The 25,965-nt window shown below is 37.5% G+C and overlaps 1 protein-coding gene across 1 annotated transcript in view; it reads right to left on the bottom strand.

The window, feature by feature from the left end:
- The window catches only part of LOC126808781 (protein unc-93 homolog A), a 211,048-nt gene that overhangs the window by 87,675 nt on the left and 97,408 nt on the right, over positions 1-25,965 (bottom strand). The window lies entirely within an intron of this gene.

Consider the following 25,965-nt stretch of genomic DNA (forward strand, 5'->3'; position numbering starts at 1 on the left):
TCTTCCAAAATAAAAAAAGTTACGCTCAGAATTTTCACTCTCTTCACACCTGAGCTTTAAATTAGGTCATACGCACGCGTCGAAGAGGCCACAATACCCTGTCATAAAAATTGAGAAATACAAACAGCTACAAATTGGTGAAAACCGCATTCAAATTGGTTCAAAAACAAAAAAGTTTCCTTTGATGTCTCATATTGGTCTTTTTCGTTGATGACGTGGCTTCCTGATAACATTTCTAAAGTTTTATTTATTCATTCAGCTTTTGAACAAAATACCTTAAGGATAGTATAGAGTTTAATTCTGTAGAATATGTACTATTTCCCAAAACGCGAGGAAAAAAAATAAAAATAATAATAATCCGAACAAAAACTAGACCTGTTCTCATAACAGGTTTGATAGTTTTTATACAACCCAATCATACACTTATACATTATATTCAACATCTAGTAGATTAATATATTTTGTTGTCCTGTATGAAATCCGAGCGTTAGAGGAGATATAACCCGCTCTTTACATGACACGGCACAATTTGTCGAGAAATGGAATATAAAATGTAACACAGAAAATTGTGTATTTACTTGAATATCAACATTTCATATTATTTGACTGGATTCAGCTGTGTTGCAGTAAACAATGTAGGCCTACATCGAGTGACCGCCCTGGACATTCACCAATGGCGATAATTCTTTTTATTGGCCATCAAATTGATGATACTGGCGAAAGTTTTGGCGAATGAATTTTGGAGAGTGTAATTTCGAAAATCTTATAATTTTATTCTTGAAATTGTCTAGTTCAACATTTCTTTCAATTGACTCGGTGTAGTGTCTATTTTTAGTACATTAATAACTGACTCTAGTCTCAATCTTGCATGTGCAAATTAGTCAATGGTTACGCATTTTTAAAAACGACAACAGTTACGTCCCTTTTGTATGGCGCTGCTGTGTTTTACTTTGGCTTAGCTATAAATTTCCCAATTTGTTTTCAATTTATAATAATGAATAATGATTACTAATATTTATTTACCGAACCGAAAATAAGGATAGATTCATTTTTACTACCTTCATCCGCGAAGCACACTATTAACGAAGCGGCAGATACAATTTCTACTTCTTATAGAAAGTTACTGAAGGCGACAATGTGAATGTGATGAGTGTACGAGTGACATTTGTATGACAGAATTTTATTATTTTGGTGCCTTGCAAATGTGAACTACCGACAGGGTAAAAAATAATACTCTCGTGCATTATATAAGTAGGCCTACATATTAAATATTTATTTTTAATTAAGAAACACACGAATAGGAATATAATATTTGACTACAAATTTCTGAATTGGCTAATAAAATTCTGAAAAATAAATTATTGAAATCCTTAATAAATAAATGATCCCGAAAATATTTTTGCCCAAAGTGCGTAGGCCTACTTATTTTTTATATCTCAGATCTGTTTCTTTAGTAATAAATTTGGATTTCATAATCCCATTCGGTGGTGAATTGATCGTGATAGTGACTACAGGATTGTCATTGCACTGCCACCTTTATTATACTATTAGGCTGTGATTTAGCCCCGAAAATCGTTTCATCTCGTCGCAGCAAATGTCAGGTAAAAATGAGATACCATAAAACCAATAAACGTCATAGGGTAACGGGTGAATAGCCATAAATAGACCAGTGAATACCTTTTACGAGCCGGAACACGTTGACTTGTTTACATTTATCAGAGAGAATTTCTCTGCAAATATGCCGGGATTACAGGACAATAACATCAGATAAATGTTAGGTTGACACGGTGAAGACGGCTATCCCCTGATTTGTGGCATAAATATGGTCAAAAGGGAAATTGCACCAATGAATCAGATATTTTCTGGAAACAGGTATTTTTTCAAATTTATTTCAGTGAAACAATATCCAAGAGAAATATATACAGATGAAAACGATTTGGGCATGATTGAAATACTGGTTCGGTATTATAATTATATATAATGTTAAGAAAAGATCAAAAATAATAATACCGTCTGATCTGAACGATAAAACTAAATTAATTAATAATAATACACCTTCATCAGTTATACTATTTTTTTTAAGAAAGAAAACAATAGACTTATTATAAGAGGGTATAACACAAGTCAAATATGTACATTTATTTAAAGAAAGAAAGAAATACCCCCCCCCCACCCCGAAAAAAAACCCCCAAAAAACACCAAAACAAAACAAGCCAACAGTGAGGCTGATGTCCCCCGTCGAAATCCCAAAATAAATAGATGACACATATTAATTAATCGCACATTTTTTTTTTTTTTCAAAAGTATCGAGCAATCTAAATGATTATCAACTATGCACTAAGTTTTATCACTCTCGCTCAGATAGAATCAAAGTTATCTTGTCCCAAAGCATCGACCAATGAATTAATTGCTTAGATCTGCTTAGCTTTAGCTCGAAATGTTAATCGTTGAACTCAGTCAAGACATTCACCTAATGAACATCTACATCAAGTTTAAACATTCTACCTCAATTAAAAGCAGAGTTGTTATGTTCCTAAGTCTTGACCAATCAAATTGCTTATCGCCCCTTACTCTAAGCAGAAAATTCTCATCATCGATCTTGGTTAAGGTAATGATATAATGAATCTATACTTTGAATTTCATTGCTCCCATTAATTATAACCAAAGTTATCGTGCCCAAAAGCATCAACCAATCAAATTATTTATCTCTGTTTACCCTAAGCAGAAATACACATCTTTGAACTCCATCAAGGCAATGACCTAATAAAGACCTACACCAAGTTTGAACATTCTAGCTCGATTACAAGGAGAGTTATTGTGTTCCAAACTATCGGCTAATCAAATTGCGTGTCGCTCTGCTTACCCTGAGCAAAAAATGCTCATTATCGACCTAAGTCAAGGTATTGATGTAATAAAACTATACACTAAGTTTCATAACTCTCACTTAATTAGAACTAAAGTTATCGTGTCCCAAACCATCAACCAATCAAATTGCTTATTTGTGCTTACCCTAAGCAGAAAATGCTCATCTTCGAACTCAATCAAGGCATTGGCCTAATAAACAGCTACACCAAGTTTGAACAAGATATCCCAATTAGAAGCTTAGAGAGTTATTGTATCCCAAAAAGTGCGACGGACAGACAGACGGACGAACCCATTTTAATAGTCCCCTGCTTTCTTCGAAAGGCGAGGGACAATAAACAAATACAGTTATATAAATTTCCTCATACACACCAATAATATCACTGGTATTAATGTAAAATATATATAATAATAATAATATCGTTATTTATAAAGCGAGGTTGGACAGGCGACCCTACTCCTTGTCACGTACAACCGGAGAATCCAAAGCACGCCAGCTGACTTAATGACAGACCTTGTGATACAGCGCACACGTGCTAAAAGAACATTTAAGTAAAACATGTTTAAAATATGTAATATTTAAAAACCGCTTACAAAATTACATGTATACAGGTGTAGGCCTACCCATAAAACATCGCATAATTTCATCAATATCGTCATCACTACTGAAATCAATGTCACTGTCAGCATAAGTTTGGCTGTCACTTTTACATTCGAACAATTTACACATTTACAGAAATCCATACAAGAAAGTTTTCACTTGTAACAAGTACATCTATCTGTACTGCAGCCTGATTTACATCCACAGTGAAAATTTTGTGGCTATGATCTGTAGTTACCCTACTCCTGTCATTTGTTACAGCAGAGTTTAACAAGATGGCATAAATTTCCACAGTCAAAGTAAGGCAACCGTAGGTGTGTGTGTGTGGGGGGGGGGGGGGTGCGCCAGAATATGCCCCCTTTTCACTGGTGATACAAGGGCATCAGCGACATTTTCAGCCAGGAGACTCATGCAAGCTCAATCTGGCGCAGAAGCAATTCATACATATTGTTTCCAAAAAAAGTAAGTACACTTGTACCAACTCATCTATTTCGGCTCTCATTTTGTCCTGGGTATATTTCTTAAAGTACTGCACAAGGTATTTCACCTCAATGGTGACACAATCTTTACCACAGTGGTCTTCTGCCTTGGTCGGGGTGGTCTTCTGTCTTGGTCAGAGTGGTCTTCTATTGGTCTGAGTGGTCTTGGTCCCAGTAGTCCTTGGTGTGAGTTGTCATGCATTTAATTTAGGAGAGAGACAGAGTGAGAGAGAGAGAGAGAAATGGGGTTTAACGTCCACTCGACACAAACTAGATCATTTCGGGACTAACATATGGTTCAATCTTATTTCCATAATTCGTTTGCGCGCAGGGATCTTTAGCAGTGGGAAGAAACCGGAGGACCCGGAGGACCTGTCATTTGTTACAGCAGAGTTTAACAAGATGGCATAAATTTCCACAGCCACAGTACGGCAACCGTAGGTGTGGGGGGGGGGGGCAGAATATGCCCCCTTTTCATTGGTGATGCAAGGACATCAGCGACATTTTCAGCCAGGAGACTCATGCAAGCTCAATCTGGTGCAGAAGCAATTCATACATATTTTTTTCAAAAAAAGTAAGTACTCAAGTACACTTGTGGGAAGAAACCGGAGGACCCGGAGAAAACCCACGAGGATGGACAGGCGACCCTACTTCTCTATCACGTACAACCGTGGAATCGAAACCACGTCAGTGGACTCAATGACAGACTTTATGATACAGCGCGGACGTGATAACCATTCATCCATCCAACCCCCCCCCCCCCCCAATTCAATTTATGAGAATATCCTCATCAACCTTCTGGATAGCAGCTTCAAGTAAATTGCGCAAAAGTACTAAAAAAATGGAAAAATGTTAAGATATGATCCCCTTAAAGATACGTTATGGGAGATTAGATAAAGAGCTGACAGTTCTCACTATAATAGCTAAAAACTAGATAACGTAAAGGGAATTTGCTGAACATTTCAGTCAAATTGATCCACTCTGAACCGAGATATTAGCGATCGAATTTTCGGCCAATCCTCGATCATCATTACTAAAGTCGGTACGATAAAAAACATAGTCTCGATTATCCATTTCATGATTAAATCATGAAAGTTGAGCAGCAAATCAGATCCTAATCCAATAAATACCGCAGTCTAGTGTTAACATCGAGAGTTGAGTATGGTCTGGATAAGCTAATTAATGTTTAATTAATAATCTAGATAACATTTCAGGTCTAAAGAAAGACCTGCAATAGGCAGATTTAGCTCTTGCATAATGTATGTTCAATAAATTAACAAGACCTATTATTGTCTGAAACCTCGTTCAAATCAAGTCTAAACCTTTGTTATACTAGTCCGAACCGTCGTCTGGCCGAGTCTGAACTATCGTATGTGTGGATCGAGTTCGAGAGGTCGTCATGGGAACAAAACGTGTTCATAACTTGGCTATAAGCAGAGGTGCTGTGTTAAATGACAGTACGATGGTGGTACTATACTTCTCTGATCCGACGATGTCCGCTGACAGTTCCTATCCCTTCCTATATAGCTGCAATATGAAAACACCGCTTATCCCCCACCTCTGGTCTAAGGCCTTTTTGGAATCTTTACAGACTATTTTTCACCGCGATTCTTCTTTGTTTGCCAAAGGAATCATTTCCTGCCAGAGCTGACACACATTTATAATAATTCAACACTATTTTCAAGTAGAATTTTGCGATTAAAAACATACACAAAATACGTTTGAACTGATCAGCCATTACGTTTGAACTGATCAGCCATTACGAGACTCGAACATGCGCAGACCACGTGTTTATTTAATCGCTAAATTCTACTTGAGAATAGTGTTGAATTATTATAAATTTGTGTCAGATATGCTGAGGAATAATTCCCTTTGCGAAAAAAAGGAATCACGAGTTAAAATAGAAGGTAAGGGTTCAAAATAGCCTGAGGCAGGGGTGAGGAAGGGCGGTATTTTACCGTATTTTCATATTGCAGCTATACAGGAAGGGATATGAACTGTCAGCGGACTGTCAGAGGACATCGTCCGATCAGAGACAGTTCCTAAAGGAACTAGTGGTACTACTACTACTACTCCTATAGTACACTTTTTATTTATTACTTTTAATTGTATAGGTGATAGTATTGCTATTAAGAAGCAAACCATTGACAAGCATATCCATGTATGATAAATACTTGTTACTTACCAGCTGTTGTTTGTGCTTTTACCAATTTATCTCGTACTCTTTCTGCCAAAGCCATTCACAAACAAATCATGCTATTTTTTCAGATCCAAATAATGCAAACTTTGGGTAAAATGGATTTTCTCTTTACTCATTACTTGCTGTGGCGGAGCGTAATTTTCTTCCTTTTTTTTTTGTTGGTGGAATTTTAGCTTCTTCTTTCTAAACATTACTTTCTTCAAAAAACTTGGAATCGTGATAATGTTTCATACACCGTTTTTCTTACGCGGTAACGTGGAATGTGATACCCCAGTGACCGCTTTTTTCTGCACATACCCGTAGTTCTTTGTCCAACATATCAGCATTTCTCTCCGACACAAGCCTGCCATTTCCATCTAATTTGATCCACATACATTATATTTTGCCAAGCTTGTATGCAGTTAGCCGATATAAATGCATACATCCCGCAATTTGATGCGTAATCGTCTTTTGCGCATTGTACTTTGCAACTCGGCGATGTTTAGTACATTATAGTCGCGTTTATCAAGGCCGGATAAGCGGATTTAAATATCCCTTTAAACGATTTATATCACTTATTTATATTTAGACATAGGCGTACGAGCCAGGGGGGCAGGGGGCAGCTGCCCCCCTAACTCTCGGGCAAGCTGACTTTTCGGGCAGACGGGTAAAGTGAAAAAAAAAATTTTTTATTTCATCTACTTGGCAAAATAAAGTGCCGAAATCTAATAAAACACTAATTTTACGGGCTGGAATAGCAGTAAAACGCGTTTGCGGCCGTCAAATAATCAAAAAATTTTCTTGGGGGGGTCCTTGCAAGGTCAGCTCCGCTTCTTCGCCTCTCGAAGACAACGGCGCTGCTGTCTGTAAACCTGAAATTTTTTCGGGCATTTCTAGTTTTGCTTCCCTGTCACCGAGCCCTAATAAAACACTAATTTTACTTATCTTTTAATTGAATACCACGAATTTGAACTGAGTTGATTATGGATTAAAACATTTTGTCTGGAGCCACTCTACTTTGTGCGACATTTTTCGGGCATGGATTATTATTTTTGAATGCAGCTGGAACAGTCTGATTGAATGGTTGGAATTCAAAATGGGATTTAGGTTACAAAACCATTGGATATTGTTGGAGTTTCTTACACGGGCTAGAATAGCAGAAAACGCATATGCGGTGGTTCAATTTTCAAAATTTTCTCCGGGGGGGGGGGGGGGAGGCCTCCAAACTCCATGACGATTGATTGGTTGTTTGGAATTCGGATCAGTCAGGTGGGCTATATTGGACGAAATTGAAGTTGCTGTATTCACAGGCTGGAATAGCAGGAAAACGCGTTTGCGGCAGTTAAATTTTCAAAATTTTCTGCTAACGGTCCCGTCTTCGTGGACTGTAAACGATTGATCTTTTGATTGGAATTCGAGTCAGCCATCTTAATTAGGCTATAATAGACCACTTTGCAGCCGTCAAATATTCCAAAATTTTCTTTGGGGGGGGGGGGGGGCATGCAAGGTAAGCTCTGTTTCTTCGCCTCTCGAGGAAGACCGACGCCGCTCTCTGTAAACCCGAAATTTTTTCGGGCATTTCGGGATCTGCCCCCCTAACTGTCATCGAGCCGGTACGCCTATGTATTTAGAACCTTTATTTACACACCGATTTTGATGAAACTTGCAGAATAAGCACCAAATGACTCGATTTATCGTTTGTCGTTGACATTTTACCTGATTTCAAAGTCTTACACTTTAAAAAAAAAAACAAAAAAAAAAACATCAATTATATGACATCACTTTAACAAAAATCTAGGTCAGATATCAAAATTCAAAACGATCGATCAATTGCAAATTGTGAATGGCCGAGAAAGTTCATCCAGGTTTTCCAGCGTGGTTTCCAATTGTCAGTGATGCAGGACGGAGGGCTGGCAAGGAAAGCTGTCTAGTCGTTCGGAGGTCCCGTGTACACATTGGCGTGCACGTAAAAGATCCCTGGGCAGTTGGAATTCGATATTAGAGCAGGCCGTAGTGCCGCTGCCCGGGCAAAATTTCCCACATAGCACACTGTATGGCGTATGCCCGTCTTCATTAGTCCAGTTTAGGAGCAGAACAGTAGGGCGTTAAACCTCATTTCATTTCTGTCATTGGGTGGTTTAGATTACTCGGTTGTATGTGATAAAGACCCCTATGTGCAAGCGAATTATTGAAAAAAAATTGAACCAAGTGGACGTTAAACCCCATCAGTTAAAACAGCAGGACATGTTAGCTGTAGCTTTACTGGTATTCAAAGAAGATGTCATGAAGACAAAGGATATGTCATATAAATTTGATGGCAAACAATAACTTACTCAACTAACTTCATGATTTCAGAAAATTGAGAAAAAAATGAAAATGGCCATCAGCGGGACCGAACTCGTGACGTCCTTGTTAGCCAGCGAAATGCATGCTTACTGAGCTACGTAGACTAACTGATCCAGTCATATAAATTCGATGGCAAACAATTACATATTCAGATGACTTATTTCCACTGTAAAAGCCAAAAACACATATTTTGGTAAACATATAAAGTAAACATAATCAATATTAAATGTGTTGTGCCATAATCTATCACATTAATATTTTTTTAAAAGCTGCTCAGAGCATTTGTTTACATTTGTGTTTTTGATAAAACTTTCAGAATATGCACGAAATTTATCGTTTGTCGTCGACGCTTTACCTGAATTCAAAGTCATTGTGTGTTCCAAAGTCTCGCTTAATCAAACTGCTTATCGCTCTGCTTACCTTGAGGAAAAATGCTCATTATCGAACTTAGTCAAGGTATTGATGTAATGAAACTATACATCAAGTTTCATCACTCTCACTTAATTAGAACTAAAGTTATCGTGCCCCAAACCATCAACCAATCAAATTGCTTATTTGTGCTTACCCTAAGCAGAAAATGCTCATTTTCGTACCGTGACAAATCTTACATTGCTCTTAATATATATTTCTTACTGCTAATTCAATGAATGGTGGGAGGGGGCATTGATTTTGTTACACTTACTTTCGGGTCAAACAACTTTAACACATGCCTGTTATATTTATTTATAGGGAAACTATTATTCTTTAATGTGCATACCTTGCCTTTATGTTACATCGTCCGTGTCTTTATTTTACTGAGTATTTCTATGCCTGCTGTAAGATTTTCTTTAATTTAAGCGTTGAGTATGAGGGGAGGTAATTTACTTTCTAACTATCTAATTTGTGCAAATCAAAGTTAATTTAAATAACATCTGTATTATTTGTATATCAAAATCTCCGACCTCCGTACATGCATGTTGTTTTGGATAAATAATGTAATTTGTAAAAGTTGACGTTCTTTTAATTATTATCAGGCTGATTCACATTGATAATTATCATTAACATTTTTTGTCACAGTAACACATATATAGAGCAAGTTTAGTCAGGGAGACGGAGGGTTTTTCTTTATCGGGGAAGGCTGGTTACAAATTTATGATTAAAGGGAAATTCTACAGATTTAGCAGGTAAAGGATTGTCGATGTCGTTCTTATCCACCCTTTGATATATTTAATTCATTACCGTTCGGAATAAAGTTATTTGAAAAGTATAAAAATTGTCTTTTCTTTGGTGTTTGCGGGTAACACTAAAGAAATAGATATATATATATATATATATATATATATATATATATATATATTCTTATTTGGTGGCTGGAGTGGGATTATCTTGCTAAATTGTAAATAATAATTAAAATTATGGAAGTTAGAAATCGTCTCTTTGGACACAGGTCACAATCAGCCTCAATGACCACAGGGAGTCTTGAGTCTGTGGTAAGTGCATAACAGTGCTCTATTGAAGAGGATCTCTGTAGATTGGAGGAGATGATTAGAATGAAGGAGAGTAGATTGCATGTCCCACCTTCTTCAACATACGCACGACAAAGGAGACAAGATGTGGTGAACCAGTATACCCCATCGCTGTTTTCTACTGTTGAAAATACAGAGGAATGTCTGAATGCTTCCACAGTTCCATGTATTTCTTCGAGATCCAGATCTAAAGTCCCAAGTTCGATCGGTCTACCCAATCGAGCTACATCAACACCAGTGGCTGCTGTCACTGAAAGAACGCCTTATCATTGTAATGTACAAAGAAGAGTTACACACAATGATCAGGATGACCAGGACAGAAATGTTGGTTTCGATACTAATCCAATTGGTATGTATAGAAAGCCTATATCTACCCCTAATATATTTGACGGTAAATCTAGACTTAGCGATTACCTTATACAGTTCGAGGTAACCGCTAGGATTAATGGTTGGACAGATAAAGAAAAGGCAGAATTTTTAGTGGTTAGTTTGGTCGGATCTGCCCAAGAATTACTTGCTACTTTGGGTCCACATGTCATTGGAAATTATCAGTTGATGGTTGATGCGCTCGGGCAAAGATATGCCCCTCCTCAGGTGACACAGGTTTACAAAACTGAGCTCCGTGGAAGAACTAGATGTAATACAGAATCTCTTCCAGAGTTTGTTCAAGCTATAAGAAAAATGGTGAGTCTTGCTTATCCCCAGGCCACCGTAGAAATGAGGGAAATTTTAGCCTTGGATCATTTTTTGGAGAATTTAAATAATATACAGATGAGAATGTTGGTCAGCCAAGCTAAACCAGCAGATCTGAATAGTGCTCTTCATCATGCTGTAGCTATAGAAGATATAGAGCGAACTGATAAGAATAGAAAGAGTTTTCAGGAATCGGCCTATTTTGTGACTTTCGCTAAAACAGTTCGAAGTGACGTTCAGAAAGACAAAAAGGAGGTTAGGAGAAAGGAGGATTCAGAGCAGACAAAGGTTGATAGGAAGGATATCGATCATTCAGCTGAAATAAAAATGCTGAAGGATGAAATAATGGCAATGAAAGATATAATAACAAATCTTTCATCTAAAATGAATGCCGACTCAAGGAATAAGCCGCCTCTTGCTTCTATTACGTGTTGGCTTTGCTTAGAAAAGGGACATTATGCATCATCATGTTCTAATGGAAGCTCTTTTCAAGGAACCCTAAAGTCGGGGACTGGGATTTCCCAGGATATTATTAGAAGTGATGCTGAACGGAGTGTCGGAATGATGACTCCAAATTCGAATGGATTATTTCTGGAAAGTTTTGTTGAGGGATTACCGACAGATATTTTGGTTGATACTGGGGTCAGTATTTCTATGATATCAACCGAATTCTACAATAAACTTAAAAATAGACCCCCGTTAGCCAATACCAGTTATACAAGAAAAACAGGCTGATGGTTCTGTCATGGATGTACGAGGTAAAGGGATATTTTCTGTAACTATAGGAGGGACAAATATGCAAATCAAATGTATTGTTTTAAAACTTTCCACAGATGTTGTTTTGGGGCTGGACTTTTTGATGGAGAAAGACATCATTGATCCAACTAGGAGGGAGTTGTATCATAACGGTAACGTTTTACTTTGTAGACTCAAAGGGGGAATAGGTGTTTTTCGGGTACGTATGACAGAGGACTGTGTGGTGCTACCTGGGGAGGAGAGTATAATCACTGCTAAAGTGAATTCTTCAGGTCGGAAATTATTCCTGTTGAGGGGATAGTAGAGAGATTGAAGTCAAACTTTGATAATTGATAATCCTATTTTTCGGAGAACTTTGGTGAGACCAGCCGATGATGGCACTGTGTTCGTTAGAGTCGTACACCCATATTCTGAAGAGAAATTAATGAAAAAGCATGATACTACTGGCCTTAAGGAAACTGTATCTCAAATTCATGATGATACAACAGTCTCGTGTAAAGATGGTAATAATGATCAGATTATAGACCCTCTACAAACCTGCAAGGATCTATCAATGGAACAATATGAGGAAGCGCTTAGAGTATTGATACGAAATCAGATGATGATTTAGGTCGAACAGATTTAATTCATCATTCCATTGACACTGGTTCAGCAAGACCAGTCCGTCAACCTTTGATGAGATTGCCGTTTTCCTCTAGAGAGGAAATTAGAAAACATCTAGTTGAGATGTCCAGACGTGATTTAACTGAAGAGAGTTTTGGGCCTTGGGCTTCTCCGGTTGTGCTTGTTGGAAAAACAGGTGGCACAACTAGATTCTGTATTGACTTCAGGAAGATAAATGCGATAACAATTAAGGATGCCTATCCATTACCACGGCTAGACGAGACTTTAGATTGTTTAAATGGTGCTAAGTGGTTTTCTTGTCTTGATCTGCAGAGTGGATTCGATGTGCAGAGCGGATTCTGGCAAGTCAAGCTTGACCCAAAGGATAAAGCTAAAACGGCTTTTACAACACCGTGGGGAGTATATCAGTTCAAAGTCATGCCACATTTGAGCGACTGATGAAGAGTGTTCCTTCTGGTTTTCATTGGAGGACTTGTCTCATCTACTTAGATGATATATTCGTAATCACATCAAATTTTGAGGAACATTTGTTACGATTGGAGAAAACTTTACAACGGTTAATAGGTGCTGGGTTAAAACTCAAACCTAAAAAATGTCAATTGTTTGCTAAGGAGGTAGTTTATTTGGGATATGTTGTTGGCTGTGATAGACTGAAAACTGATCCAAATAAGGTTCCATGTGTCAAAGATTGGAGGACGGCGTCCTGTGTTACAAAGGTTAGGAGCTTTTTGGGTCTATGCAGTTACTACCGGAGATTTGTCCAGGATTTTGCAAAAATCTCCGAACCACTGTATAGATTGACTGATAAGAGGGCTAAGTTTCAATGGACTGATGAATGTGAAAAGGCTGAATTCTTTGACAGCTGCACCCGTTCTGGTTCATCCAGACATGGAAAGGGAATTCTTATTGGATACGGATGCAAGTGAAACTGGGATTGGTAGTGTATTGAGTCAGATAGATGATGATGGGAAAGAAAAGGTTATTGCTTACGCCAGTAAAGTTTTGAACCGTTCTCAACGGAATTATTGTACGACAAGAAAAGAGTTGTTCGCTGTAGTGTATTTGTTGCAATATGTTAGACATTATCTGTATGGTCGTCATTTTATTGTAAGGACAGATCACTCCAGCCTTAGGTGGATTATGAATTTTAAGAATCCGAATGGGCAACTTGCTCGTTGGCTTGAAGTTCTAGCTACATACGATTTTAATGTTATTCATCGTCCTGGTAAATTACACCAGAATGCTGATTCCTTGTCAAGAAAGCATTGTCAACCTCGTCATTGTTTTGATTACAGTGGTATAAGTGATAATGAGAAATATGTTTACTTCCTTCGTGTTATTCCAGCTATGAATCAGAGGATCCTGTTTTAAGTAAGATAATGGGGTAGATCAGTCATGAGAGACCACTGTTGGATGAAATCTCTGGTGAACACCCTTATTGAAAGGCTTTGTGGTCACAGTGGCGGTTACTGGTGATTAAGGATGGTGTTTCGACAAGAAAATGGGTATCTTTAGGGGACGAGGAACTATACACAGTTATTGTGCCCATTAATAAAAGGGATGAATTAATGCATCTTGTCCATGATATTCCTTCTGGTGGACATCTTGGGGAGGAGAAAACATACTCTAAACTTCTTCAATTATTTTATTGGCTAGGCATGAGAGATAGTGTTCGACAGTGGGTTCGTTCTTGTGAGTCTTGTGCTCGAAGAAAGAATCCTGTAATACGTGGTAAAGCCCCGTTAAAACCATCTGTTAGTGGTTTCCCAATGGAACGTATAGCAGTAAATATAATGGGTCCACTTCCTAAAACTGATTTTGGAAATAGATATATTATTTTAACACAGAATTATTTTACAAAGTGAGTTGAGGACTTAGGAATATCTGATATGCGAGCTGAAACTGTAGCAAATGCTTTGCTTACTATGATCTGGCGATTGGATGCATTTACTTCTAAGTGGCAAAATTAATTTCTTTATTAATGTATGTACCTTCTTAAAAATAAGTTAATTTTATACTATTAGTACTTATTACACACACGCAGTCCAATCTACTGAAACAACATTCATTTATCAGCAAATATTGACAATAAAGTAAACCAAGCGTTGTTTTTATCAAAATTGATTCGGACGTTCATAATTACGCCGTATTACTACTGCGCAACTCTGATCAGATGGGTATTTTGATTGGCTATTGCACACGAGGCCCCGCCTTTATGTGTTACAGGCGTAAATTTAAAATGTCGGAAAAGGCAATCTACTGTCGCTTTGATTTAAAAAGAAGGGATTTGTTCCCGTTTCAGGTAGGATTATATTATGCTTAATTGTAGTTGGGTGTGGCAGAAATATTGTGAATTACAATAACCAATCGTTGTTTTGATTAAAAATATTGTCAATTTTGTTTACAAATGCCGGATGCGAATCGCTCCCGCATGTGCTACATCAAAGGTAATAGCATCATCTCTTATCTCGAAACATGGAGGGTTGAGAGATTAAGGTTTGTTATCTAGCTACAGCACACGACAGCACTGGTTATACACCAAATAAATTGATGCTAGGACGGGAGGTTAGTTTGCCTCTAAATATTATAGCCGGAAGACCCCCCTGGTGATTTGTTTACACCTGTTGAATTCGCAAACAATATTATTCGTAAATTTGATATTGTTTATGAATATGCCAGGAACAATTTGATGAAATTCGCTCTACGTTCTAAGAAACGATATGATCAGCACTGTACACAAAATCAGTTCTCAATAGGAGATAAAGTTTGGTTATATATTCCTCGAAAAGTGCCAGGGCTCTCTCCTAAACTAATGAAGTTTTGGAACGGTCCCTGCACTGTGTTAAGAAGGATAGCTGATATGTTGTATGAGGTTGTCATTGATTCTACGGGGGTGCGTTACGTTATTCACCATGACAAATTGAAATTGGTTAATTCTAGAGAGCATATTGAAGTTGAGTCTTTTGAAGATGTATGTGACAAAACTGGTGATCCCAATATGTTTAATGCTCATGAGGCTGTAAAGCGAACCAGGACAAGGGTTATTGATCCCTGCTCCTTTTAAGACTTAATCTATTTGTCGGTTTCTATATTAATTATCAATTACTCATATTGCAGCAGAAGATGGATAGAAAAGGGAAGTTTAGCCCTAGAAGACAGGAAAAGTATAGACCGCAGCCTGTTCCTAATTATACTTGTAGTGAATGTAGCGCATCGTTCAGTTATGGGAGAGATTTAAGGCTACATGAAACCACGTTTCATTCTTCTACAGGTAGAGAAGTTCCCTTTAAATGTGAGATGGCTTATAAGTGTTCTATCGGCGTTTGTGTTGAAGTACTTTCTAATGAATATAATTGGAGAAGACACCTATTAACGCATCTACCCAGAACCGAAAAAGTAAACAAGGTTTTAGAAGCATTTATTGTGAAAAGTCTGAAAGAGGAAAATGATGATATTGGTCCGGAGTCTGATGTTGGTATTGCAGACCCTGGAATGTTATATATGTTTAGGGTTGTGGAACATGCTGATCGTGAACCCTTACTTCAACCGAAACAAAATAAAACGTCTAATCATGAGATTACTGCTACGGTAACTAGTTTACCTTCATCGGAAGGTGAAAGAGTTTATAAATTGATCCCTCGATGGGGTAAAGAGGTTGCACATTTTGACAAAGGAGGTAAAGTTACGAGTTACACAACAACTCTCTATTCTCTCTATTGGCCAAAAGACAAACCTGAACCATCACCTATAGAAGAAGATGAAGAACTTAGATTGAGGAAGAAAGATTCGTAACTCCAGTAATCGCATTTGGAATTAACTTCGCGGTTTATTTTGTTTATTAAGACGTATGAAGAAGACATTCATATAATGTTATGTGTTATGTTAGTAGTTTATATGTCTTATAAGTGTTCGGTGCTCCGGAACACTTCGCCTATAGAACAAACTATCGAGTATCGTGTTGGCGGACCATTTGTTTAGACAAGTGTCCAGTGCTTGGGGACATCTTGACAGTGATGCGGAAATTTAAGTTTATTATGTGTTTTATATGTTTGAGATTATGTGATTAAATGAGGGATTTTTAACATTTTAAGTTGACTTTGAAAGTTAAAAGATGTTTTTGTAATGAGAATGGTCGAATGTTTTGTACATTAATAGTTTGTTTTATTATTATGATTAAAGCTCGATCGAGGACGATCGCCTTTCGAAAGGGTGGGTAGTGTGACAAATCTTACATTGCTCTTAATATATATTTCTTACTGCTAATTCAGTGAATGGTGGGAGGGGGCATTGATTTTGTTACACTTACTTTAAGGCCAAATAACTTTAACACATGCCTGTTATATTTATTTATAGGGAAACTATTATTCTTTAACGTGCATACCTTGAATTTATGTTACACCGTCCGTGCCTTTATTTTACTGAGTATTTCTATGCCTGCTGTAAGATTTTGTGCAAATCAAAGTTAATTTAAATAACATCTGTATTATTTGTATATCAAAATCTCCGTACATGCATGTTGTTTTGGATAAATAATGTAATTTGTAAAAGTTGACGTTCTTTTAATCATTATCAGGCTGATTCACATTGATAATTATCATTAACATTTTTTTGTCACAGTAACACATATATAGAGCAAGTTTAGTCAGGGAGAGGGAGGGTTTTTCTTTATCGGGGAAGGCTGGTTCCAAATATATGATTAAAGGAAAATTAATGTCGATGTCGTTCTTATCCACCCTTCCATATATTTTATTCATGACCGCTCGGAATAAAGTTATTTGAAAAGTATAAAAATTGTCTTTTCTTTGGTGTTTGCGGGTAACAGTACCCCATCAGGGCATTGACTTAATAAACACCTACACCAAGTTTGAACTTTATAGCTCAATTAGATGGAGAGTTATTGTGTCCCAAAAAGTGTGACGGCCGGACAGTTTGTAAATAAAGGTTCTGCACAACAAAATAATGTGATCTAAATCGTTTAAAGGTATATTCAAAAGCGCTTATCCGGACTTCATAAGCGCTACTATAATGTACTAAACATAGCCGAGTTGTAAAGTACAATTCACGATGGAGGAGTACGCATCAAGTTGCTGGATGTGTCCATTTCTATCGTCTGTTCTGTTCATAAGATTAGCCTATAATGCTATTAATGTATCGCCTGTTGTCTTTTATATATCTGTTTATATTGCAAGGGGTTTGTCCATCCTATCCTATTAGTAAGTGTGGGGGGGGGGGCTGCACCACACATAATTTACACAAAAACAAATCTATGGACAAGACTGTTACATTTATACTTTGATAATGGGCCCGTATGATCGAGTCTCGGGCCAAGTATAAAGGCGTTTAGTATCATCGAGACAATTGGTGGGAGAGCTGAATGAGTGGAGTGGATAGAACATCGCCAATGTGAACTATGGTTGTAAAATGTACGATACATCCTCGTAAAAACACGTCACATGGTGGAGATGCATTCTTTTCTTCCTAAAATTAGTAAAATAATTAACAACGTGAGAGAATTCCGCAATTTTTTTTGTCAAGATTGCCTACTCTACATAAATGGACCTGCAAGAATGAGAACTGTTAACGAAAAGTTAATGACTTATGAGCCGTAATAACTCAAGTGATGGCATCCTTAAAATTAACAACGTGAGAGAATTCCGCAATTTTTTTTTTTTGTCAAGATTGCCCTGACGTGTGGGCCTACTCTACATAAATCGACCTGCAAGAATGAAAACTGTTAACGATAAGTATGACTTATGAGCCGTAATAACTCAAGTGATGGTATCCTTAAAATATAATTTAATTGACTTTGATGGTGATTCGCCTGTCTTGTCTTCATCATTTCGAGCCCAACAGTGTCAGTGGTGGCGCAGGGTACGATGACACACACGCCTCATCATCCATATATTTTCTACATTCATGAGGCGTTTTGAGGGACATTTTAATAAATCGAGTTTGAATCATGTATAGAACTTAATAATTTACATACAATCCAGAAGAAAAAAAGCTGCTTTTTACTTATTGTTAACAGGCTCAGCAAAGTGTAGGTTTGAAAAATTGCCACAGAATTATTTTTATGGGCAATCTTGGAAAAGTTTCATCAAACATTTCAAGACAGCCTTTACCATAGCACTTAAAGAAAAACCTGCCCTCCAAGGTGAATGGGGGGTCAGGGTGGCTAAGTGGGTAAGACGCTGGCTCGCTAACCTTGAGGTCGGGTGTTCGATCCATGCATTGGCCGAGAAAGTTCCTCCAGATTTTCCGGCGCCCCCCCCCCTTTTCAGTGATGCAGAGCGGAGGGCCTGGCATGGACAGCTGTCTAGTCGTTCGGAATTCGATATAAAACTAGGCCGTAGTGTCGCTCTCCGGGCAAAATTTCCCTCATAGCACACTGTATGGCGTATGCCCGTCTTCATTAGCCAAGTTTGTAGCAGAACAGTAGGAGCTAAATCTCATTTCATTTCCAAGCTGAATATGAATCGATTACCCAAGGTCGCGAAACCATTAATGCATTTCTTAGCAGCTATCAAAAGCAGACATGGATATTTTATCGAAGTTTATCAAGGGTCTGCCTACATCTCTTGCATTATTTGTTCGAGCCAGAAACCCAGTCTCATCTTTTGAAGCTTTCTTGGCAGCAAAGACGGGTGAGTCATTAGGATACGCCTCAAACAGTTTCTTCTTGCACCCACAGAAATCACCCCTAATACAATCTTCCAGATTTCAACAATTCCAGCCACCCAGTTACTCTCAATCCATTACTGGTACATTTTATTCTTGTTATGGCATAGGTCATCAGCAGAAACAGTGTAATAAAACGCCAGGAGGCCAACTTCGTCCAGAGTTTCATTGTAGTGTTTGTCAACAATTTGGATATTCCAGTACTAAATGTAAAATTAGTGCATCGGAAAACTACCTAAGCCTAAGGCCACAACAGCAACCGACCTCTTACCACATGTCACAACGCCAACAGTACAATCAACGTCAACAACCAGCAACTCAGTGTCTTTCAACCCAAGACAAAATGTCTAGAATGGCAAAATCAACCTCCGCAACAATTCAACCAACCACTACTACCACAAGAATCAACGTCCAATATAAATAATCATTGTATTAGTCTAAGGGTAAATATTTGTATCTCTCTGTTTATTTTCACCTTATCAAACTATATGCATTATTAGATAGTGGTAGTTCAATTAATACTATTTCTAATGATTTATTTTGTCAATTGCCTGATTCTTTTAAGTACAATTTTAATCCTGTTGTTCCAAGCATTGTTTTAGCCAATAATAGTTGTATTTCTGCTTTAGGTACTTGTTATTTAGATTTTCGAACTACTGATGATAGTGTGAATTATTGTTGTAAATTTCATGTACTTAAAACACCTCCCAACCAGTCATTTTGGGTATACAGTTTCTTAAGAAATCAAAATGTATTCTTGATTTTTCTAATGTTTCTAATGCCACATATGTCAAATGTCCTAAAACTGTCCAAATTCCTGTTGTCAAAAAAATTATGATTTGGGATAAATTGTCTCAAGAATTTGGTATTCAAGGCTTGTGTGTTGCATCCCAAAATATACTGCGAAAAAATGTTATTGTGTGTAAAAGTTTGTGTACTGTCTCTAAATCCCATAAGGTGCCTTTAAGAATTTTGAATACTACTGACAATCCTGTGACATTATTTAAAGGAACTGTTCTTGCAGGGTTTACTCCCCTTATTTCGGATGTAAACAAATCATCAACTCCCGTGTCTTAATCGGATGAACAGATTAATGTGATGGTAATCGTGATACTAGTACTCATGAGTCATTTTTAGAGCAACTAAATTTTTCAAATTGTGGTGTACACGGGAAAGATTTAGAAAAACTTAGATCTTTACTAATTGCTGATAAGGACATCTTTTTCACTACTGAGAATTCCTCATTAGGACTAACTGATTTTGTTGAGCATAAAATCTTGTTAAAACCGGATACTGTAGGTAAACATCAGAATCCATATAGAGTTCTCCCTGACAAGCGGGAATTGGAGGAATTAGTTGCGCAAGGTGCTATTTGTCCTATCTCAGAATCGGAGGATGTACCTATTACCAGCCCTGTTGTTTTGGTTACAAAACGTAATAATTCTAAGACAACTTACAATCCTGGATCCAAAGAAGAAAGTTTGTCATTGTACATAACCACCAACATAAACTTGTGTTGTATTTTACCAATTTATATCCAGTATAGCAACTTTCCCATGCAGCCCCCTCCGTTTGTTCTGTTTAAAATGCAATACTTCATAAATGACATAACAATAATTTTGTTTGTTAAATTATTATTTATTCAATAAAGGATATGAAAAATTAAATTAATGTCTAATCGATACTAAACAGACATTTCGAAGGTTAATAAACAACGTTAATTCCAATACTAATAAAATTGTGTTATACAATGAAAAAATATCCCCCACCCTCCCCCAATCATAAAATTGCTAGCACCTTACTAGCACAAATAATTCATTCCCGACCAGGGCTTGAATTTTTTTTATAATTATCGACTGTTACTATTAATTAATGATAATTGCTCTTTAATATTTCAAATTTTCTGGCCAAATTCTTACTGTTTAGGATTACACTGCAGTCTATATAATGAAACAATATTAAGAGAGGTTGTGGTATTTGACATTTAAAATAAAACGATTAAAAAAAGGCAATGGTGAAAAATAACTTTTGGGATTCCACAATAAGATGTATAAAAGAATTTGATGGCTTTATATTCAGAATGTACATTTTTTTTCTTTTTTCGTATTAATATTTACTAAATACATGTACTTCTCCATGGATGTTCAAGTCTCTGAAAATATAAAAGTGATGATCATAAATACACATGTAGACAAATTGGGTTTCGATTTGGTTTTTACTTGGCATACCAGTCATGGGTACAGAGTTATTTAGATGGCCGAATAAAGGTAAAGTAACTTAATTCTAGGGAGGGAAATGAATAGAGCATAATTTAACAATATACATTATTTTGAGTATGGCTACATGTGAATACAAGGGAAAGTATTTTAGTCAGGTAGCATTATTGCTTACTCCTCTTTTAAACTCAAATTGCTGTGGAATCGCCAATTTGCACATTGAACCAAATGACCACTTTGATGGCATTATATCAGTTTAGAACCCCACAAAGCAATTATCCAAATAGCTATGCTCATTTGAAGTTTACATCTGTTTCTGATGATTACTCACCCGCTTCTCTGTGAGCAAAATAACCTAATAGCAAGTGTATTAATGTGGTTTGTACATTCTGTTCATTCTGTACACAGTAACAGATCTGACAACCATATTTAACCTATTAAGTATAATATAGGTATTAAGAATGAGTTCGCGAGAGAATCATGCAGAATTTAGAAAAACCGGCACAAGCAGATTTGGTCATTGGTCATTGGGTACCCCGTATACCCCACATGAAATATGAGGGTCACCAACATTGTAGTTACGGAGAACCAGCTATGGCCATTTTAGAGTAAAAAAAAACGTCATTTTTTTAAAATTCCCTAAATTCAAATGTTTCCCATAAATTGCCTATTGATTTTTTATTTTTTTAAATTATTTTTTTATGAATGTACTTGTCTACTACTTCAATATATATGACTATGAAATTTTTTCCGAAATCATTTGAGGCTATGAGAGAGAGAGAGAGAAATGGGGTTTAACGCCCACTCGACACAAACTAGGTCATTTCGGGACTAACATATGGTTTAATTTTATTTCAATAATTCGCTTGCGCGTAGGAGTCTTTAGCAGTGGGAGGAAACCGGAGGACCCGGAGAAAACCCATGAGGTTGGACAGGCGACCATACTGCTTGTCACGTACAACCGGGGATTTGAAACCACGCCAGTTGACTTAATGACAGGCCTTATGATACAGCACGCACGTGCTAACCATTCGGCCATCCAACCCCCCTTGAGGCTATGAGGGATGTATTTTGAGACGTAGCTTTTGCTATATGCTAAAACATATAAATTTCGTTCATATTAAATTTGATGTTCGAACTTGAAGAAAATGACTTCATTTTTGACATCATTTTTCCAAAAAAATCATTCATTGTCTAGATTATTAGACCAGATAATGCCCCAAGCAACCGACTTCCAGCAACCCTGTGTAGGACCGGTACAGATGATTCGGGAGTTCCACAAGGATCAGTCCTTGGACCTGTCTTTTCTGTAAATTACTCCCTTTCAAAAACTGGTCCAACCCCTATTTGTACACATGACATTAAAGCATAGAACTAGAATACTAGTTCTAAGATTAAAGAGAGGATGACAAGAAATATGTTGGAATGAAATTTAATTGAATTAAGTAAATCAGAATGTATTTTATGTGGGCCAAATACACATCTGAAAAATACACGTTCAAATGATGTGGTTGTACGAGATGCAATATTTGTACCATGAGACACTGTGAAGAGGTTAGGTGTCCTCTTAACATAGACAGTCACATTTGTGAAATTTGTCGAAACTGTTATCTTCGGTACAGGAACATATGATACTTCATTAGCCAGGAAGCAGCTGCTACACTTTTATGTTCTTTGGTATTCTCAAGGATTGACTACTGTAACAGCTTGTTAGTAGAAACATCTAGTGCCAATATTAAAAAAAAATAACTTGTACAAAATACCGCAGCTCGAATTCTTACAATATCATCAAAATACTCTCATATAACTCCTGTTCTGAAATCACTCCATTGGCTGCCAATTCATGAAAGAATCATCTTCAAAAGTCCGTCTTTGACGTATCAGTGTGTGGCTTAACTAAAATATACATGTCTAACCTTATGCAAATACAAGTTCCCTCGCGTAACCTCCGTCCGAACACACCTTCATCAGTTGTGTTGCTCAAGGTGCAAATTAAAATCATTTGGATACGGATCGTGCTCAGTGAATGCGCCTAAACTGCGGAACAATCTTCCAGAGATCATTAAATCATCATTAAACCCTTTCTTGTTTACATCAAGACTTAAAACTCATCTTGTTATCAGGATTAATTAAATTAATTTAAGTGTATGCGCAGTGGACATGCCTCTGTACATGGAGTACGTGCGCTATACAAATGTACATATTATTATTATTATTATTCGTCAGGCCGAAGCTAGATTTGCACTCCAACATCAAAGATGGCGACTGAAATCAGCTGTTCATTTCCCCGTCTTTTGCACAAATAAAATGCGGTTTAGTAGCCAGTTATCCGAAAGAAACTACAGTAGCATATTCCCGAAGCAATAGCCCTAGAAATACCGCTCTGGCCATTGCTGGATTGACTTCTAATACTTACGTTTTTCGGGGAGTGTGTCTATTCTTCCCGTTAAATCAAATCGTTCCTAAGTACAGTCTTGCGTTTAATCTGGGGCCTTCCCTAAAACTTTGGACAGTGATTTAAGGTAGTAAAAACGGTGAAAGTATTGTTCGTCTCCAAACAGCATTGTTTACATTGTAGCCGTTTTGATAGCCTCGTCTATCGCGCAGTTAGTTTTTCTGCAACATTCTGCTATGGGCGTAATAAATTTCGTGAATCATGACGTAACGGTATGTAAACATATACTGAGCGCCGTGGAAAACGCATCACTTAGTTTTTCGTATAACAAAATGATCCTGTAAACATATCTTATTTATTTTTCTTCTTATTGTGAACAATATTCAAATGGGAACACATCAATAACAACACATTTGTACACTTATGGATGTTTAATCTGTAATCAACGGTACAAAGTCAGAGGGGTCAAAACCAAAAGTACGACACAGATGACAGTAGCGCGTATGTCCTCCACGGGCTCTTACTCACGTTGTGCAGCGACATCGCATGGAATTTACCAATGTTTGAAAAAAGGCCTGGGGCAAATTGTTCCATTCTTGGACAACAGCAGCTTCTAAAGCAGCAATGGTGTGCATCTGTGGTCTCCGATTCAGACGGCGTCCAATCTCATCCCAGACATGTTCTATCGCTGCCATGTCCGGAGACATGGCTGGCCAGTCCACGACATTGATGTTGTTAGCAGCCAGGTAGTCCATACTAAAACGGGTGGTATGCGGACGTGCATTATCCTGTTGGAAGTGCTGAAGTTGTGGGTGCGCTCGAAACATCGGAACAACAATTGGTTGCAAGACATCATCACGATATGCTACAGCATTAACGCGACCCCTGCAAATGTGTAGGGCGGTCCGGTGATGAAATGTGAAGCCACCCCACAACATTACCCTTCCCCCACCCCATCGATTCATTTCGAAGACGCAGCAGTCTGCAAGACGTTCCCCAAGACGTCTCTCATCACTGAAGCGCACACTTTGCCAGTCTACTCTTCTCCATGTCTGGTGTTCTTGAGCCCATATCAAACGCCACTGACGGTGATGATCCCTGAGGATAGCTCCAACATAAGGTCGTCGTGCACGGAGTCCTACTTCTCTTAGACGACGTCTTACGGTGTTGGCACTTACTGGTCCTTGTCTTCCGACGACTGCTGTACCAGTTCGAGTCGCTGGGCGGAATCTGTCACGCAGATGAGTGACCCGGATGTAGCGGTCTTGAGCCTGGGTTGTACCGCGTTGTGGACCAGGACGTTGACGGTCACGTGTTGATCCAGTAACTCGAAGACGTTCCACCAACCTTACAATAGTGGACTGATGACAATTGAAGTGTCTGGCAATAGCATGTGTAGACATGCCAGCTCTGGACATTCCCATGGCTTCATTCCGTTGATTTTCAGTAAGTCTCGGCATCTCTAGCTCGATTCCTTCACACGTCTTTGCATAATAGTATACATACAAAACCACCTAGTAATAAAATATTTGGGGAAAAAAGGTGATGCGTTTTCCATGACGCTCAGTAATATTTGGAGCTCTACTTAAACTCGAATGATATTGTTACGCAGTTAGGTATTGGTTGTTAATCGGACTATTGACCAGTCATAATTTGGAACAGAAATTGGCTTTCATTACGGCAGTGTTGAGTGGGATTAGGTCTAATCAAACAAAACCTGCAACAATAGTGACCTTACGCTCATATACTATTTGTTTTTGTCTTTTTGAAATATCGCTTGTGTGTTTGTCAAGTATAGACAGATGTACATGACTACTACACTATTTAGTTTTTACGATTTGTTGTTCAAAAATTCATCATCCTTCTACTAGATCACGGGATTATATTGCCGAATTAATAAAATGTTGAAAAATAGGCGAGAGAGATTAATTGTATTTACCAAGAACAGCTCTTTTGGCATTTACAGTAAATTAAGATTTTCAAAATTTAACGGTGTAATTGTGAGATCAGTTTTCGTGATTAGATACTTATTAGACAGATAGACAGATATATAGATAGATAGATAGATAGATAGATAGATAGATGAATAGATGAATAGATAGATAGCAGATAGTAAAGTTAGCGATATTTTTCAATTTGAAATACTTATTGCTAATGTATTTGTAGTTTTGATAATGGAACATTTTTTAAACTTGAATTGTTTGATGAAAGTTTATTTCTATTATGACGTGCTCTTAATTGAACTAGCACCCACGTTAATTTGGTTTCCAGTGCCATGTTACACTTTTCAGTGTAAATAAAGCGGTTTATGTTTCGTCATTTTTGTTGAAAATCGTTACTTTTGGACAAAAATGGAAATTATTTACTACTAAACGGGTTGAGTGCCACCCAATCTTTTTCTTGATCTAAATACTATAGACCATTGCCTTTTCAGTCAGCATTCCAAAAAAATACTTATACCCGCAGTGGGTGAGATATAGATAGAATAAAATGACATACCTAAATTGAGCTATTTTGGTACCTTGCAGCACTAAGTCTCTATACCAAGGACCGTTCAACGTAAGTCCATCAAACTTTCAGATTGTATACTTAATAACCATATCTGCTACCCTAAAAAGTTTCATTAATCTA

The sequence above is a fragment of the Patella vulgata genome, chromosome 1 (genome assembly GCF_932274485.2).
Source record: "Patella vulgata chromosome 1, xgPatVulg1.2, whole genome shotgun sequence".
Taxonomy (NCBI): Eukaryota; Metazoa; Mollusca; class Gastropoda; family Patellidae; genus Patella; species Patella vulgata.